Source organism: Rhincodon typus, chromosome 3, assembly GCF_021869965.1.
Source record: "Rhincodon typus isolate 14 chromosome 3, sRhiTyp1.1, whole genome shotgun sequence".
NCBI lineage: Eukaryota > Metazoa > Chordata > Chondrichthyes > Orectolobiformes > Rhincodontidae > Rhincodon > Rhincodon typus.
The window spans coordinates 100,371,253-100,386,226 of record NC_063334.1 but is presented as its reverse complement, the minus strand read 5'-3'; the positions used below and the strand labels follow the sequence as shown (position 1 = coordinate 100,386,226).

The following is a 14,974-nucleotide window of genomic DNA, read 5'->3' as shown; positions in this document are numbered from 1 at the left end:
AGAGTTTGCTGTCAGTTTGAATGGCATAATGAGGCTAACAATTTTAATCTGGTCATTACTATGGCAAGATCCAGGTCCATGACTTTTGCTAGTGTGTGAAAGAAATCTTGAAGGATTAGTAAGTATTTTAAGAAGAACAGGTTATATGGTTTCAAGATAGCTGACAGAACATACCAATAAAAGCATTTCTGAAAAATATTGAAGGTTTTGTGAACATTAAGTGGGTGCCTGGCCTTTGATACTGCAAAAGTGACTAGATTTCAAGAAAGTACTTAATTGACCATGAAATGATTTGACATGTCCTGGGGTCATGGAAGGCATTATATAAATGCAAGTTGTTTTCAACCACTTCAACAAAGCAGTATTCTATTTGACATTCTAATCCTTTGATTCATACAGTGACCTTTCTCCACTCAGAAAATGACAGCAATTATCTACCTTACAGAGTGCCTGAACACAAAGAAACTTGTAAACCATTGCAAGTTAGATTGTTACAACAATTTTTCATATATTGTTTTATGAGGAATGATGGTATTAAAATATGAATTAGAATAAAAAGTGCAGTTCTTATTTTTCAGCTGCACTGTAGTCGTGTGAAAAGGGTCATTCTAAATGTAGGTTACAAAGAAAGACTTCACTACATCTGGAACATAAGGAAAAGGTTTATGAGCTCATACATGCATTTTCAAAAAAAAAACTGTAATTTCTATCTCACAGTTGATTTGATATTAACATTTCCTGTCATAAGCTCCCAACTCTATCGTTGGTCTTAAGATGGAGCTTTCTATAAAAGTTCCAATTACTCATCTGTCAAATGAGTGTTAGGTACACCATCAGAGATAGAAAGACATTTGAACTTCCTGGCATAAACAGACCACCGTCCACTGGTCTTTGGTGGTCCTTTTGTTACATCTGGGGAAGCTTAACATAAACCAGGTTTTAGATGTGATATTTCTGCTAAGTGGGTGGTGATCTCTGAGAATTAATAATCTACTGACGGTTCAGACTCTAACAATTCAACTCAGTTTGCAGAATGGTTATGTATTTCCATGAGTAAGTACGTGCCTGTTGCCTGGTAAATATTATACATCACTGCTCTTTGTAAGGACCCTATGCTCATATTTTCCATTTGCAATAGAATAACATGCTTGTTCTAGTTGAAGGTTTATGTGCCTGTTCCTTGGAATGAATGAACTTTACTAGCCAAATACCCATGGTGTTGCAACATGGGCAGTGAAAAGAAAGTACAGTCTTCAAGCAATAAAAGTATGAAGGCAACAAATGATAAGCATCAGGGCATGCATATGTAATTCATATCCCATTCTAAAGTCCTATGTTCTGCCCATATTTTCTAGAATATTAGGTTAAAAATTAGAACCATTTGGGAGCAGAGAAATTCCATATTATGTGATTTCGTCACAATATGGACAGGATCTGATGGATACATTACTGAGGTGCTACAGTGCCATCACTGATGGGAGGACAGATGTAGTTACAGTGCAAGGAGTCTTATAGGATTGACTCGGGCAATCGCAGGATTTTTGGCAGAATTGGACAAGAAGTTCCACCAGACCTGTCTTGATATTGGAAGCATCCTGCTCCATCTTTTGTACTTTTCATGTATCGTGAGATGAGTTTCTGACTAGGCAGTGGCCAATTAACGGGGATTATCACTTGCTAAACATCTTATTAATTGCCTGATTAACATTCATATTTCTCTCTTAACGAACATGCCGAGTAAAGAGACGTCAAGAATTCTCAACATGAATGTCAGAGGCGAGGGGGATATCTGGTGAATTTACCTCCCCACTGGCTCCAAGGAGTCTCCATCTGAGAGCACAATCTACAGGTACCAGCCGCACCCAGCCCTGGTCCATCAGTATTGTTAACCCTTGTCACAGCCATTGTGGCATCTCTCTGATCCGCTGACAGCCCTCTTAGGAGGCGCAGACCTGCGTTGCAGGAGCAACTAGCAGTGAGAAACTGCTGCAAGGACATGGCTCACAGGGACAGGCACCCAGCTCATAGCTTGGATCAGGCTACATCTCAGGGAGTGGCTCACTTGCCCTCTTGGTGCTTGTTCACTCAACACCTAGCTGCATACTCACAGAATCCATGCCTTGCCTTGATGTGCCTATCAGTGCCATCACAAATAGCGTGCATAGCTGGTGCACAGCCTTTAGCCTGGGGTGTGCAGATATTACTAAATGGCAATGTGCTACAGCAATCTCACGCCTGCACTGCGTGCCAGCAGTTTACGTGGCAAACACATTGCATGTGCAGCAAGCTGGCAGCCGTGTTTCTCAGTGTGAGGGGAGTGGTCCTCACCAAAGGCATCCACCAAAAGTCCTCACCTCCATGAAGGCAGCCAGTCAGGAGGTCCTGGCACTGTACATGTAGGGCAGCCTCTTATACCAGTCCCAGGGATAGGCTACTGTCAGCTTTCTGCTGATTATGTTTCTCGATTTGGGGCTCCGGGCCTCTCCGGACCTCCAGGGAGTAGGTGACGATCAATCCTGTGGTTTGACAGCACTGATGCTTCAAGGTCAGGCTACTGTGGTCAGGGAAATATATACAGACATCAGCTAGGGGTCTAGGCATTTCTCATCCGGGACTGTCTGTGTCAGTCACTCAAGGAGGTGGGCCAAGGTAAGTCGATCAGGTCTGTCCGTGGAAACTATGCGGAAAGGGATTGGGAGGGAGTAAGTGGAGCTGTGAAAATGGGAGGAAGACTCAGCAACCCATTCATCATGATCGTCAAACAGCAGATCAAAGAAGGGGTTATTAGACTACTTAGCTGCACCACCTCTTTCAGTTGATCAATCCAGTTCGACCCACTCCTCCACACTTCCTACAAATCCCTGGAATTATCCTGTCCTTCAACCATTTATTGAAGGCTATAATTGGATCTCTAAAATGCATCTACTATCATTTCCCTAACTTCTTTTACTATAACCAGACAAAAACCAAGGGTTTGATTTACTCTTCAAGTTTACCTGTATCACAATTTCTATCATAAATGCTTTATGTTTTCTTAATATCTTGTCCTTCAGGTTAGTTTTCCTGCCTAAATACTGAGGCAAATATGTTATTTAATTTTTCTGAAATCATTATATGTGAGCTTATTATGTGTATCCCTAGTGGCCCTGTTTCTATCCTGAATTTTGTTCCTGTGTCTAAAATACGTTCTTCTTAGATTCCATTATATTTTAATTTTGCAGTTTTTCTTGGTTTTCTGGATTGTTTAGTTGGCCTCTTTCTTAACTCTTTTGTATTCTCTTTATTCATCCTCTTCTTGTCTCTCTGTACTTAGTGCGTGCCTTTTTTATGGCTTCAATTTTGTGATTATTTCTTTCACCGTTTGTGTGGCAAAAGTTTGCTCTTCATTACTGTAATTCATTAATACACATTGTGCTCCATCATTTTTCTGTTTTTCCTTATTAATCTAAAGGATGTTACACGTTCTGTAAAAATCTTAATTTTTTTTCAAGTAATTAGCTAAAGACTCAAAAAAACTTATCAGTTTGGTTTTGATGCCTTTACACAGAGGTTTGTGAAACCATGGGCTAGGAAGTTTGTGGGGTGGACAACATCAGTCGATTCAAAAGAGAGCTGAATAGTTTTATGGTGAAGTAAAGTTTAGGCCTATGAGAGCTGAAAGTAGGATTTTTGGTAAACTTTAGGACTGGCCAGATGCAGAAAAATCTTAATTCCTATGTTCAGAAAATTAATCAAATGTACCGTAGCACATTAAATATGATTATAATAATTGATTCATTTTCCCTGCTAGTTTAATGAAGAATACCATTTATGTTTCATAAGTGGAGAACTTTTTATAAACTTCAAAACATTGGTGGCTTTTTGACAAGGTTTAATACTGTAATGCCACTGATTTGCACCCTATCTTTAGTAGTCAACACATTGCCCTTCAAATTAAAATTGACTGCAGCATCAAGCTTTGTCAAGTAACAACTCTCATTCTACGTATATGCTTTTCTGAACTCACGTTCTTCACTGTGGTCAAAATTGCTCAATCCTGACCTCACTACCTGACCTGCAACATGCAGCATAAGGCACTCCCAACTGATCTACAAAGTATGAATAATGTTCTGACCCCAGCTGATGTTCTTGCTGTAGAAGTCAGATCCCAGGCTGAAATCTGGCTTGAAAGATTTTTTTTTAAAACCTGGTGATCTGTCACTGAAATAAATAATGCAGTACTACAGATTTAATTATAATATGAAAACAGAATAAAAGAAACCAAGTTGTTTTCGTAAAGCACAGTTGGAAAGATTTTGAAACACATGGCAAAACAAAATCCCATCCATCCCAAAACAATCCCTTTACAGTACTGAAATACCAGAGAGTTCCCTCTCTATCACATCTCTAGGCTTGACTTAACTGTTTCTTTTAATTTCCATGTCTTGAATGTTTGATAGCCTTGCCCTTGATTATTCACATAACTGAGTTTAGGCTTTCTCAGCTTCAAACAACCCATCTGAGGTTCTAACCAATTGCTTCTGGTCTGGAATTTTCAAACTAAACCCTTACCTTGAGGTAACATATTTTCCAATAGTTCTGAACCAACTACTTTCTCCAGGAAACATAAGAACATAAGAACTAGGAGCAGGAGTAGGCCGTCTGGCCCTCCGAGCCTGCTCCACCATTCAATAAGATCATGGCTGATCCTTTCCTGGACTCAGATCCACTTACCCGCGTTCTCACCATATCCCTTAATTCCTTTATTGTTAAAAAAAACTACCTTTTTTTTAAAAACATTTACTGAAGTAGCGTCAACTACTTCACTGGGCAAGGAATTCCATGGATTAACAACCCTCTGGGTGAAGAAATTCCTTCTCAGTTCAGTCCTAAATCTGCTCCCTCTAATCTTGAGGCTATGCCCTCTTGTCCTAGCTTCACCTGCCAGTGGAAACATCCTCTCTACTTCTATCTTATCTATTCCCTTCATAATTTTATATGTTTCTATAAGATCCCCCCTCAATCTTCTGAATTCCAATGAATATAATCCCAATCTACTCAGTCTTTCCTCATAAGCCAACCCCCTCAACTCCGGAATCAACCTAGTGAACCTCCTTTGCACCCCCTCCAGTTTTACATCTAACTCCAGACAAAAGCCTCAAAAGCTTTCCAATCGATGGGTTTTTCCAAAGCAAAAAAAAATCAACTCTCGATTCTTCTAAACCAAAGCAAGCTAATGTCTTTCAATCTTTGCTCCCTTGGATCATAAACTGTGTCCGTACAATAAAAATTCCATTATCACACCAGAACAGCCAGTACCGGCTCTTTGACACTCAAGTAAAAGTAAAATACGACTGGTAAATGCTGGAAATCTGAGACAAACACAGACAATGCTGAAAAAATGCCAGATAGCGAATGCTAATGTATTACCCAGGTAAGTGAGTAAAGGACAAGGGGGTAAATTCAGGTACACAGGTGGAAAACTTTGTCTAAGTCAATATCGTTATGAGACTTGACTTGAAATTATTGTCCACACAATATTTCCCTACTGTGTAGGGCTTGGCCCTTGAATGTGAGCTGGACCTACTCAAAATTCCTGAACTGCTATCACCTTCGTAAAAAAAAAAATTGTTCAAAATTTACAGCAAGTTTCAAGTATCATTTAATAGTCAGCCTCTAGCACCTGTCACCTGCTGCAACCTTTAACATACTTGGATTTATTTCAGCTTTGTAACATTGAATACACTTGAAATCTACGGAAGGGTATCAGGGCCATTGGTTTGATCTATGATGTTTAACTCTCCAACATGGAATCACTGAGAATTAGACAAACAGCTTTGTGCCTGCTATAAGCTGTGTAGACTGTAATAATGAATACCATTTATTTACATTTGCCATCGAAGAACGAAGAGTTTTGAAACTCCATCTCCACAAATTGTCAGGTGAAATGTCAGTGTTACGTGTAATAAAGTCAGCAGTAGATTTCTTTCAAATTATAAGCTGGCATTTCTCAATAGAAATCATAACTAGCCTCATTTATGGCTATCACTTGCATAACCAATTGTGATTCATATACCAGGAGACCCAAATGCCTCTGTAACTTGGAGATCTGAAATCTCGCTCCATTTAAGTAATAAATTGCTTGCTGTTCTTGCTGCTAAGGTAGACAAGTTCACTTTTCCCATAAGGTACTTTATTTGCCACATTTTTGCACATTCACTTAATCCATCCTTATGTCCTTTTCAGAACTTACTGTCCTATCTATTTGTGTATTGTCAGCAAATTTAGCAACATATATTTGGTCCCTTTATCCAAGTCATTGATATAAATTGTTGAGGTCCCAACATTTATTTCTGTGGCATACCATTTGTCAATGTTGTCAAACCAAAAAATTATCTGTTTTGTGTCTGTTTCTATTACTTTCCTATTCATCAATTTTGAGTAATAACCTATTCAGATTATTTGTGCCCACACCAAATAGCCTATCGTTGAGGCAACCGAGGCTAATGTAGGAGCAGATGGTAGAGAAGAAATGCATATTGAGATGTCTATGTTAGTGATTTGGTATTTTTGTGCTGGTTATGGGGCAGGTGGTTTCCAAAGTTATTTATTCCTTGCCGTCTTGTCTACTGGTTTACGAATGAGATGGATGGACAGTCAATTTGCAAAGTCAATGACTGGGGTCAAAGCGAGGATTGCACAAATTTTATGTTCCTAGCTGAACCCCTGGTTGTGGCTACCTGCTGCGTGAGTTTTGCAGTCAGAGATACCATCCTCTGAATGGGTTGCTGTATTGAATTGCCATTGTTCTCTTCAGATGTAGGCAACGCTACAAGTCTACATTTATTGTCCATATCCAGCTGCCCTGAGAGCAGGGATCAACAATAACGAACCGCTGTCTAGAGTCAAGTTGTCTACACAAGGTAGGAGCGCCAGTCCTCTGTCCTGAAGATTGAATCTTACCCTGAAAACCCCCCAGCCCTGCCTTTTCCCCGATCTAGTTCTTCATAGGCCATGCTTGATGGGTGACTTGCCTCAGATTTTTCAGGATTTAGCCCTTTTTGAGTGTTGCAAAATCAGGACAGCAAATCTCTACAGCACATAGGACTTCAGATACTAGGGGGCTATGTCAGTGGCAGACAATATTATTGAATTTTCTGCACTCCTTTCTGAACTGTTTCTGACACTTGCACCAAGAAATGAACATGGAGAACTTATTCGCTGTCTCCCACCAGTGTAGTTGTGGCCTCAGTTGTAATTCAATGACGGTACTTAGAATCCCTACAGTTTGGAAGCAGGCCCTTCAGCACACCGACTCCACTCTGACATCCCACTCAGATCCACCCCCCTACCCTATTCCTGTAACACTTCATTTCCCATGGCTAATCCACCTACCCTATCCCTGTAGCCCTGCATTTCCCATGGCTAATCCATCTACCCTATCCCTGTAACCCTGCATTTCCCATGGCTAATCCACCTACCCTATCCCTGTAACCCTGCATTTCCCATGGCTAATCCACCTACCCTATCCCTGTAACTCTGCATTTCCCATGGATAATCCACCTACTCTATCCCTATAATTCTGCATTTCCCATGGCTAATCCATCTACCCTATCCCTGTAACCCTGCATTTACCATGGCTAATCCACCTACCCTATCCCTGTAGCCCTGCATTTCCCATGGATAATCCACCTACCCTATCCCTGTAGCCCTGCGTTTCCCATGGATAATCCACCCAGCCTGCCCATCCCTGGACACAGACACTATAGACACTTGCACTTCTTGAGTCAGAAGGTTTTATGTCTCACTCCAGAGACTCAAATACATCATCTAGGCTGTGAATTGTTTTAGGATATTCTAGGTCATTATAAATATTTTATTCCCTTTCTTTTCTCCTATCTTCTTTCCCTGGCGGACAGGTGTCAACTTAGTACACATTACCATGCTTCTGTCTCACATTTTTAAGCATAAACAAACAGCAAGAAATAAGCAACATCACAAGTATCTCCAAATAACTGTTAAGATAACACTGAAGTAATGTTTATACGCAATTGTGCACCAAGTCATGACTTTCTGTCGCCACCATTTGCTTCTCCATTAGCTCCATTTTGTATGGGATAGACTTGAGGCGAAAGACCACTGAATTTCTCAAACAAAAAGAGAACGTGCTGGAGAAACTCAGCATTGTCAACAGAGGGAGAAACAGAGTTTCAAATCCAAAATGATTTTTCACTTGCACTGTTAACGCTATCTCTCGCCCGAGATGCTGTCAGATCTGCTGACATCCTCCAGTACTTTCTGTTTTTATTTGCGATTTCTAGCATCTGCAAAATTTTGCTTTTGCCCCTGAATTTCATTTGTGTCTGAACTGCCACTCAGCAGCAAAATTGGGACCGAAAGACTGAGAAGTGAATTGTGGTCACACAGCACTGTTAGCACATGACAGCATGGCTAAATTATAATGCACTGTGTCACATACTGTCTGCTGTCTTATTTCAAATGCCACATAAACACAAGTTAATAAGCGAAGGAGAGCTCTTTCTGCAGTGTAACATGGATTGATTTGTTTGCTCAGATTGAATGTCAGCATCATAGCATTTAAGGAAACTATCCCTAATATATTCAGGGTTTAAAGCTGAAATCCCTAATGTTTTGGTTATAAAAAGTTGTATCTGCATTAGGAGGACGTACGCATTTATTGTGTTACAGGTTTTAAAGTCCACGTTTACTCTATTACACAGGATAGACGCCTACTAAGTATTGAATTAGCACTTTAGTTCATTGCATTGAGATTAATACGAAAGCAATTTTCAAAATAAATAAAATCTCAACGAGTTAGAAGTGTTGCAAATGTTTCAATGCATTGGCAGACAGGAGAACAGAAAATATACAGAAAGTTGTTTGAACAGGAATTTCCAGGAAGAAAATGCCTCACACATAAAATGTACTCAAACACTACAACATGCAGTGTTTCCATGTTCTAATTTTCTTTGAGATCCACCAAATGGAAACTATGAACTAAAAGATATTCACAGGCGAAGTAGTTAATGTGCTCCTGTCTGCCAGTGTATTGAAACATCTGCAATACTTTTAACTCATTTAGATTACATTTTTAAAAATTGCTTTCAAATTAAATTAAATGCAATACACTGAAATGCTAATTCGATACTTGGCAGGTGTCTACTCTTTGTAATAGAGTAACTGTGGACTTTAAAACCTGAAACACAATAAATACTTCGTAGTGGGGAGGACAACAGCAGCTGTTGTGAGATGACAATAGCCTCTGTGTTGTTAAGCTGATCTTAGGCTTCCAGATCATGGGAAAAGAATGTAAAGATTGAAGGGTAGAACTAGGGAAATCATGAACAGAAAATTAAACTCTTATTTAGAAAAGTCAAACAATATTAGCATTTAGTTTAAGAAAAGAAGTAAAAGAACATGCTGTCAATGACGAAAACCTGAAATTGAGCATAAAATGGTGGAACTATAAAGGAAGATTTAAAAATCCCCCAATTGTTAATGGAATAAACTGACCAGCATGGGTGAAGGGAATTCACCACTTCCCCTCTCTGTTCAGTAGTTGTTAGGATGCACCTGTATGTATTGTTCTACAGTGTGGTCCTCATGGTTTCGTCCCCCACAGGAAACAAATGGGTTCAGGTGCTCCTTTTCAACAAGACTTGGGAGAAAGGCAGCCTGGAAGTGAGATGTAGCGACTGAAGCTTTTTTTTTGTCTTTAGGCCATAGAATTATATAGTGCAGAGGAGGCTCTTCGGCCCATTGAGTCTGCACTGACACATGAGAGACCCCTAACCTTCAACCTTGAATGTTATAAGGTGCCAAGTGCTCATCCAGGTACTTTTTAAAGGATGTGAGGAAATTTGTCTCTACCACCCTCACAGGCAGCACATTCCAGACCATCACCACCTTCTGGATCAAAACATTTTTCCTTACATCCCTCCTAAACCTCCTGCCCCACACCTTGAACCTGTGCCCCTTGTGACTGACCCTTCAACTCAGGGTGCTGTAAATCAGAAACAAAAATAGAAATTGTTGGAAAAGCTCTGCTGGTCTGGCGGCATCTGTGGAGAGAAATCAGAGTTAACATTTCGGGTCGAGTGGCTGTTCCTCAGAGCAGATGCTGCCAGACCTACTGAGCTTTACCAGCAATTTCTATTTTTGTTTTTTTCAACTAAGGGGAACAGCGGCTCCTCGATCAGATCATCTCTCAGTATTCTCTGCTCCAATGAAAGCAACCCAGGCCTATCCAACCTTTCCCCATTACTTAAATTTTCCATGCCATGCAACGTTCTGGTGAGTCTTCTCTGCACCCCTTCCAGTGCAATCACATCCTTCCTATAACGCAGCGACCAGAACTGCATGCAATCATGTTCTGTTAAGGCTTGAGATATCAGGAAAGCTCTTGCTGTTTAATCATTTTTGTTTAATACCTGAAAATGGAGAGAGGGCATGGAATCGACGTGTATCACATAGAAGTGAAGGTGAGCGTGTAGCTGCAATTAGCAGTACACTTTGAAAGAGCAGATCGCTTGGTGGCATCTGTGCACATTGCAGGAAGCAAACAAAAGCGATAAACCTTTAGCATCAGAGCTAATAGGGAGATGGTGCTGAATGAAATGGATTAGACAATGGTCTGTGTGGTCCAGCTACTCCCATCTTTAACCGCAGAAATGAAACCTTCCCTCATTTGTACAGCTCGAGTCCACATATTTGCCAATGAACCATTTCGTGAGCTTTGTTCTGTACTTTAAAAAAGTGAAACTTTTAATGCATTTTCACAAATAAAGTTTAAATGTTACAGTTATTTACATTTAACACTGTACTTGAATTGCTTCAATCAAACAATGTTTGTTAACTCCTTGGACGTAAACTTTCTGTTTCTTAATGCTGATTATATTAGTGCTATCTGGATTGAAATGGCCAAACCAGTGCAAAACTGGGGATTTTAAGTATCAGTTCCAAACACTGCTGTATGTCTAGCGTGACCTTTATATTGGTTCATGATTTAATTTTCTTCGTTCTAGCTCCAGCCAAAAAATTCGCCCTGGCTCCTGGTTGCAACGTGGGTTATTTTACTAACTGTGCAGGCTTTTCAGTTTCTTAGGTGACCAGGCACTGGTGGGCATATTATAAAAAATTGCTCAAACATTTGCTCACCAGTTGCAATGGAAGGCGTCATCAACTGCGCTTGCTGATGCTCAGTTTAGGTTCTGCCAGGACCGTTTGGCTCCTGGCTGTATTACAGCCTTGATTCAAACATGGATGAAAGAGATGAATTCCGTAGGTGACGTGATAGTGACTGCTTTTGACCTCGAGGCAGAAGTTTGACTAAGCACGGCATTGAGGAGCTCCAGCAAAACTGGCATTGATGACAATTAGGGGGAAAGATTCCAATGGTTGGAGTCATACATGGCACAAAGAAGGATGGTTGTGGTTGTTGGATGTCTGTCATCTCAGCTTCAGGATATCTCTGCAAGAGTTCCTCAGGGTAATGTCCTAGGCCCAACTATCTTCAGCTGCTTTATCGAGACCTACCTCCATTCACTGATGATTACACAATATTCAGCACCATTTGAGACATTTCAGATACTAAAGCAGTCCATGTCGAAATACAATAAGACCTGTACAATAACCAGCTTGGGCTGACAAGAGACAATAATATTTGTACCACAGAAATACCAGGCAATAGCCATCTCCAAGAAGAGAGAATCTAACCACTGTCCCTTGATATTCAATTGTGTTACCAGCACTGAATTCTCTACTATCAATTTCAGGGGAGTTACCATTGACCAAAGACTGAACTGGAATAGCCACATGAATATTGTGGCTTCAAGAGCAGGTTAGAGGCTAGGAATAGTGTGGTGAGTAACACTCCTTCTAACTCCCCAGAGCTTGTCCACCATCTACAAGGCGTAAGTCAGGAGTGTGATGGAATACTCCCCACTTGCCTGGATGAGTACAGCTCTGACAACACTCAAGAAGCTTGGCACCGTCCGGGACAAAACAGCCACTGATTGTCTCCACAACCACTACCTTCAAAGTTCACTCACTTTGCAAATGACACACAGTTTCAGTGGTGTGTATCGTCTATACAATGAATTGTAGTAACTCGCTAAGGCTTCTTTGACAGCACTTTCGAAATCTGTGACCTCTCCCCTAGAAGGAATAGAGCAGAAGATACATGGGGGCAACACCACCTGTAAGTTTCCCTCTGAGCCACTCATCATCCTGCGTTACCATTCCTTCAGTGTCTCTGGGTCAAAGTCCTGAAACTCCCTCCCTAACAGTGTCATTGAAGACCCTATAACACATGGACTGCCCTGGCATGGGTAACAGATGCTGACCCAGCCAGCGAAACCCACATCCCATGAACTAATAAATGAAAATCCATGAATAATTAATTTTTTGACTAATGTTTGCCAGTGAATCTATTAAACGGCCCCAGATAGTTTTGCTTAAAGCCATTTTGAGTGATTTTAAAATTTGATTGCTCCAAGATGAAGGATTGGAAATCTCATTTAAGAATACACACTTTTGGCGAATACGCCCATTTTCAGCTGGATCAATGCATCAAGCAACATGTTTTATGGAAGCAAAAATAGACATGGTTATGTTCTATTACACTGCCTGATTGTGCTGGTTCAGGAAGAATCTTAAATTTTTGGTTATGCAAATTCATTTGGACAGAATCCAATTTGAGGAGCATTTTGGGCACAGTGAACTGATTGCCCCGAAAGTGGAAATTCCACCCTGTAATGTGTGTGTGATTGTGAGATTAATTCCTTTTCCCTTTTAAAATTGTTTCAGAGAATTCTCATGTCACCAGAATTACCTTTCTTTCTAGGACTTTCAAATCAGTGTGACAACGTTTTTGTGTCCTTCCAGTAAACATACAGTGTTATGTTAAATTACATTTACTTGTAGAAAGGCATGAAGCATCTTGTAAGTATTAATTAGATTGTGTTTAGCAATCCCAGAACGCTTAATATTTGACAAACTGCTTTAAAGCACAGCTATCTGTCATTTTTACTACCTCTGTCTCTATTACAAAATTCCACAACACTAAACAATACTTTATATCCCATTTTGTATTCTTAGTTCTGTGTCTTTCCCTCTACCTTTTGCCCCTCCTGATCCTGTGCTAACCTGAGAATCAGGATTTCAAAAACAATATTTCTTTTAAAAAGCATGTGAAATAAATATTAATTTTTTTCTGAATTAAATATAACTTATTCTGCACTGTTACTTGTACCCCAATGCTGATATCGTGATATCTGAATTGTGTTGTATAAGGTTTGGTGAAACAACTTGATTTATGTTTCAATGATTGAATTGTTTGTCTCAATGGGAATGTAGTTGACGCAGAAGCTTTACAGCCACATTTTTTATGTCTGATGTAAACAACTGAGCAACAAGTCATGCAGAAGGGTCTTATTCCGCTGTTAGGGACAAGCAGTAAATACCAACAGAGGCTTGGATGAAAGCACCAGTGCACCGCATTGTGCAAAATCAACTTTGTCGGACATCAGTTTGTACTGAGGAACAGTAAGTTACTGGAGTGGAGTCAACGCTAAACCAGTTCAGGCAGATCAGAGGACAAAGGCAGCTTTGAATATTTTAAAGTGAGGATAGAGATCTCATAAGCAAAGACGGAAAATGAGTAAAATACCCAGTAGGTCGGACAGCATCAGTGGAGAGAGAAACAGAGCTAAGGCCAGGATTCCATTGGCCGGTTAGCCCAGCTTGTCTTGTTTGTGTCTTGGTCACTTGCTCTCAGCCAAGAGCACCCATTTTCTCCTTTCCACACCTTCATTTACACCTATTTTACATCCCTATTCCCATTTCACCCCAATTAGCATCCTCTTTGTCTTCTGCAGTGGGCCTCCACATCATCTGTTTCCCTTGCTGCCCCTCTGCCTCTGTCAAAAGTATAAAAACTTGCACTTTCCAACCCCTTTCAGGTTTGAGGAAAAATCATATTGTACTCATAGAATTCCTACGGTGTGGAAGCAGGCCATTCAGCCCATTGTGCTCACACCAATCCTCCGAAGAGCATCCCACCCAGACCCACCCCTATCCTTGTAACCCCTCATTTTCCATGGCCAATCCACCTAACGTACACATCTTTGAACTGTGGGAGGAAACCGGAGCACCTGGCAGATAACCATGCAGACACAGGCAGAATGTGCAAAATCCACAGAGACAGTCACCCAAGGTTGGAATCGAAACCCAGCTCCTGGCACTATGAGGCAATAGTGCTAACCACTGAGTCAGCATGCGCCCTCAATGTTAACTGTTTCTCTCTCCACAGATGCTGCCAGACCCACTGAGTTTGTTCAGCACTTTCTACAATATTTATGTCAACATTTGATGTGTTCTAGATGTTTTACAGAGATAGCAGTGAGCAGCTGTATTGATGTGATGCAGGATTCCCAGCTGCCTTGAGCAGCATGCATCTCCCAGTTAGTTTTACATTATTGTAAACAAGGACACAGAGCACTCCTCATGTTGCCCTCCTTCCTTGGCATCCAATCTGCTATTGGAGCAGGACCCTCGAAGCCCAAAATGGCTGTGTGCACTGATAATTGTCCGCTCTGAAAATTTGTACACCTGCACCTCATCAGTTTAGGGCAGGGTCTATGTCATGTTCCAAGGACTGAAACAAAGACCCCTCCGTCATAATTCCAGCAGTGATTTCAGACTCATGTTCTCTGAGCTACAGAGAATGGAAAGAGTCCAGACTTGATCCCCAGCCTGCTGTGATTTAATAGATTTTAGCCAGGATGAATACATGCACCTTCATGACCTCTGGATCAGAGAGGGGAATTGAACCAGTGTTCCTGTTTGTGGACTCAATTTATAAAACCCCAGCTGACTGTATCAGTGAGTGGACATAGAGACAGAGTACGATCAGTCTCTGCTGTGGTGTATCCCGACAGAACCAGTAGCATTCATTATCAAGGTTTGCGTAATC

At 40.8% G+C, this 14,974-nt stretch overlaps 1 protein-coding gene across 3 annotated transcripts in view; it reads left to right on the top strand.

Annotated features, from left to right (window-relative positions):
* lhfpl2b (LHFPL tetraspan subfamily member 2b) overlaps positions 1-14,974 on the top strand; it is a 168,828-nt gene that overhangs the window by 89,314 nt on the left and 64,540 nt on the right. Inside the window, exon 2 of one of the 3 annotated variants that reach the window (XM_048620444.1) lies at positions 6,797-6,902. The exons of the other annotated variants lie outside the window; for them this stretch is intronic. The gene's annotated coding sequence lies outside the window, so the exon portion shown is untranslated. The remainder of the gene's footprint in view (positions 1-6,796; positions 6,903-14,974) is intronic. 3 annotated transcript variants of the gene reach the window in all.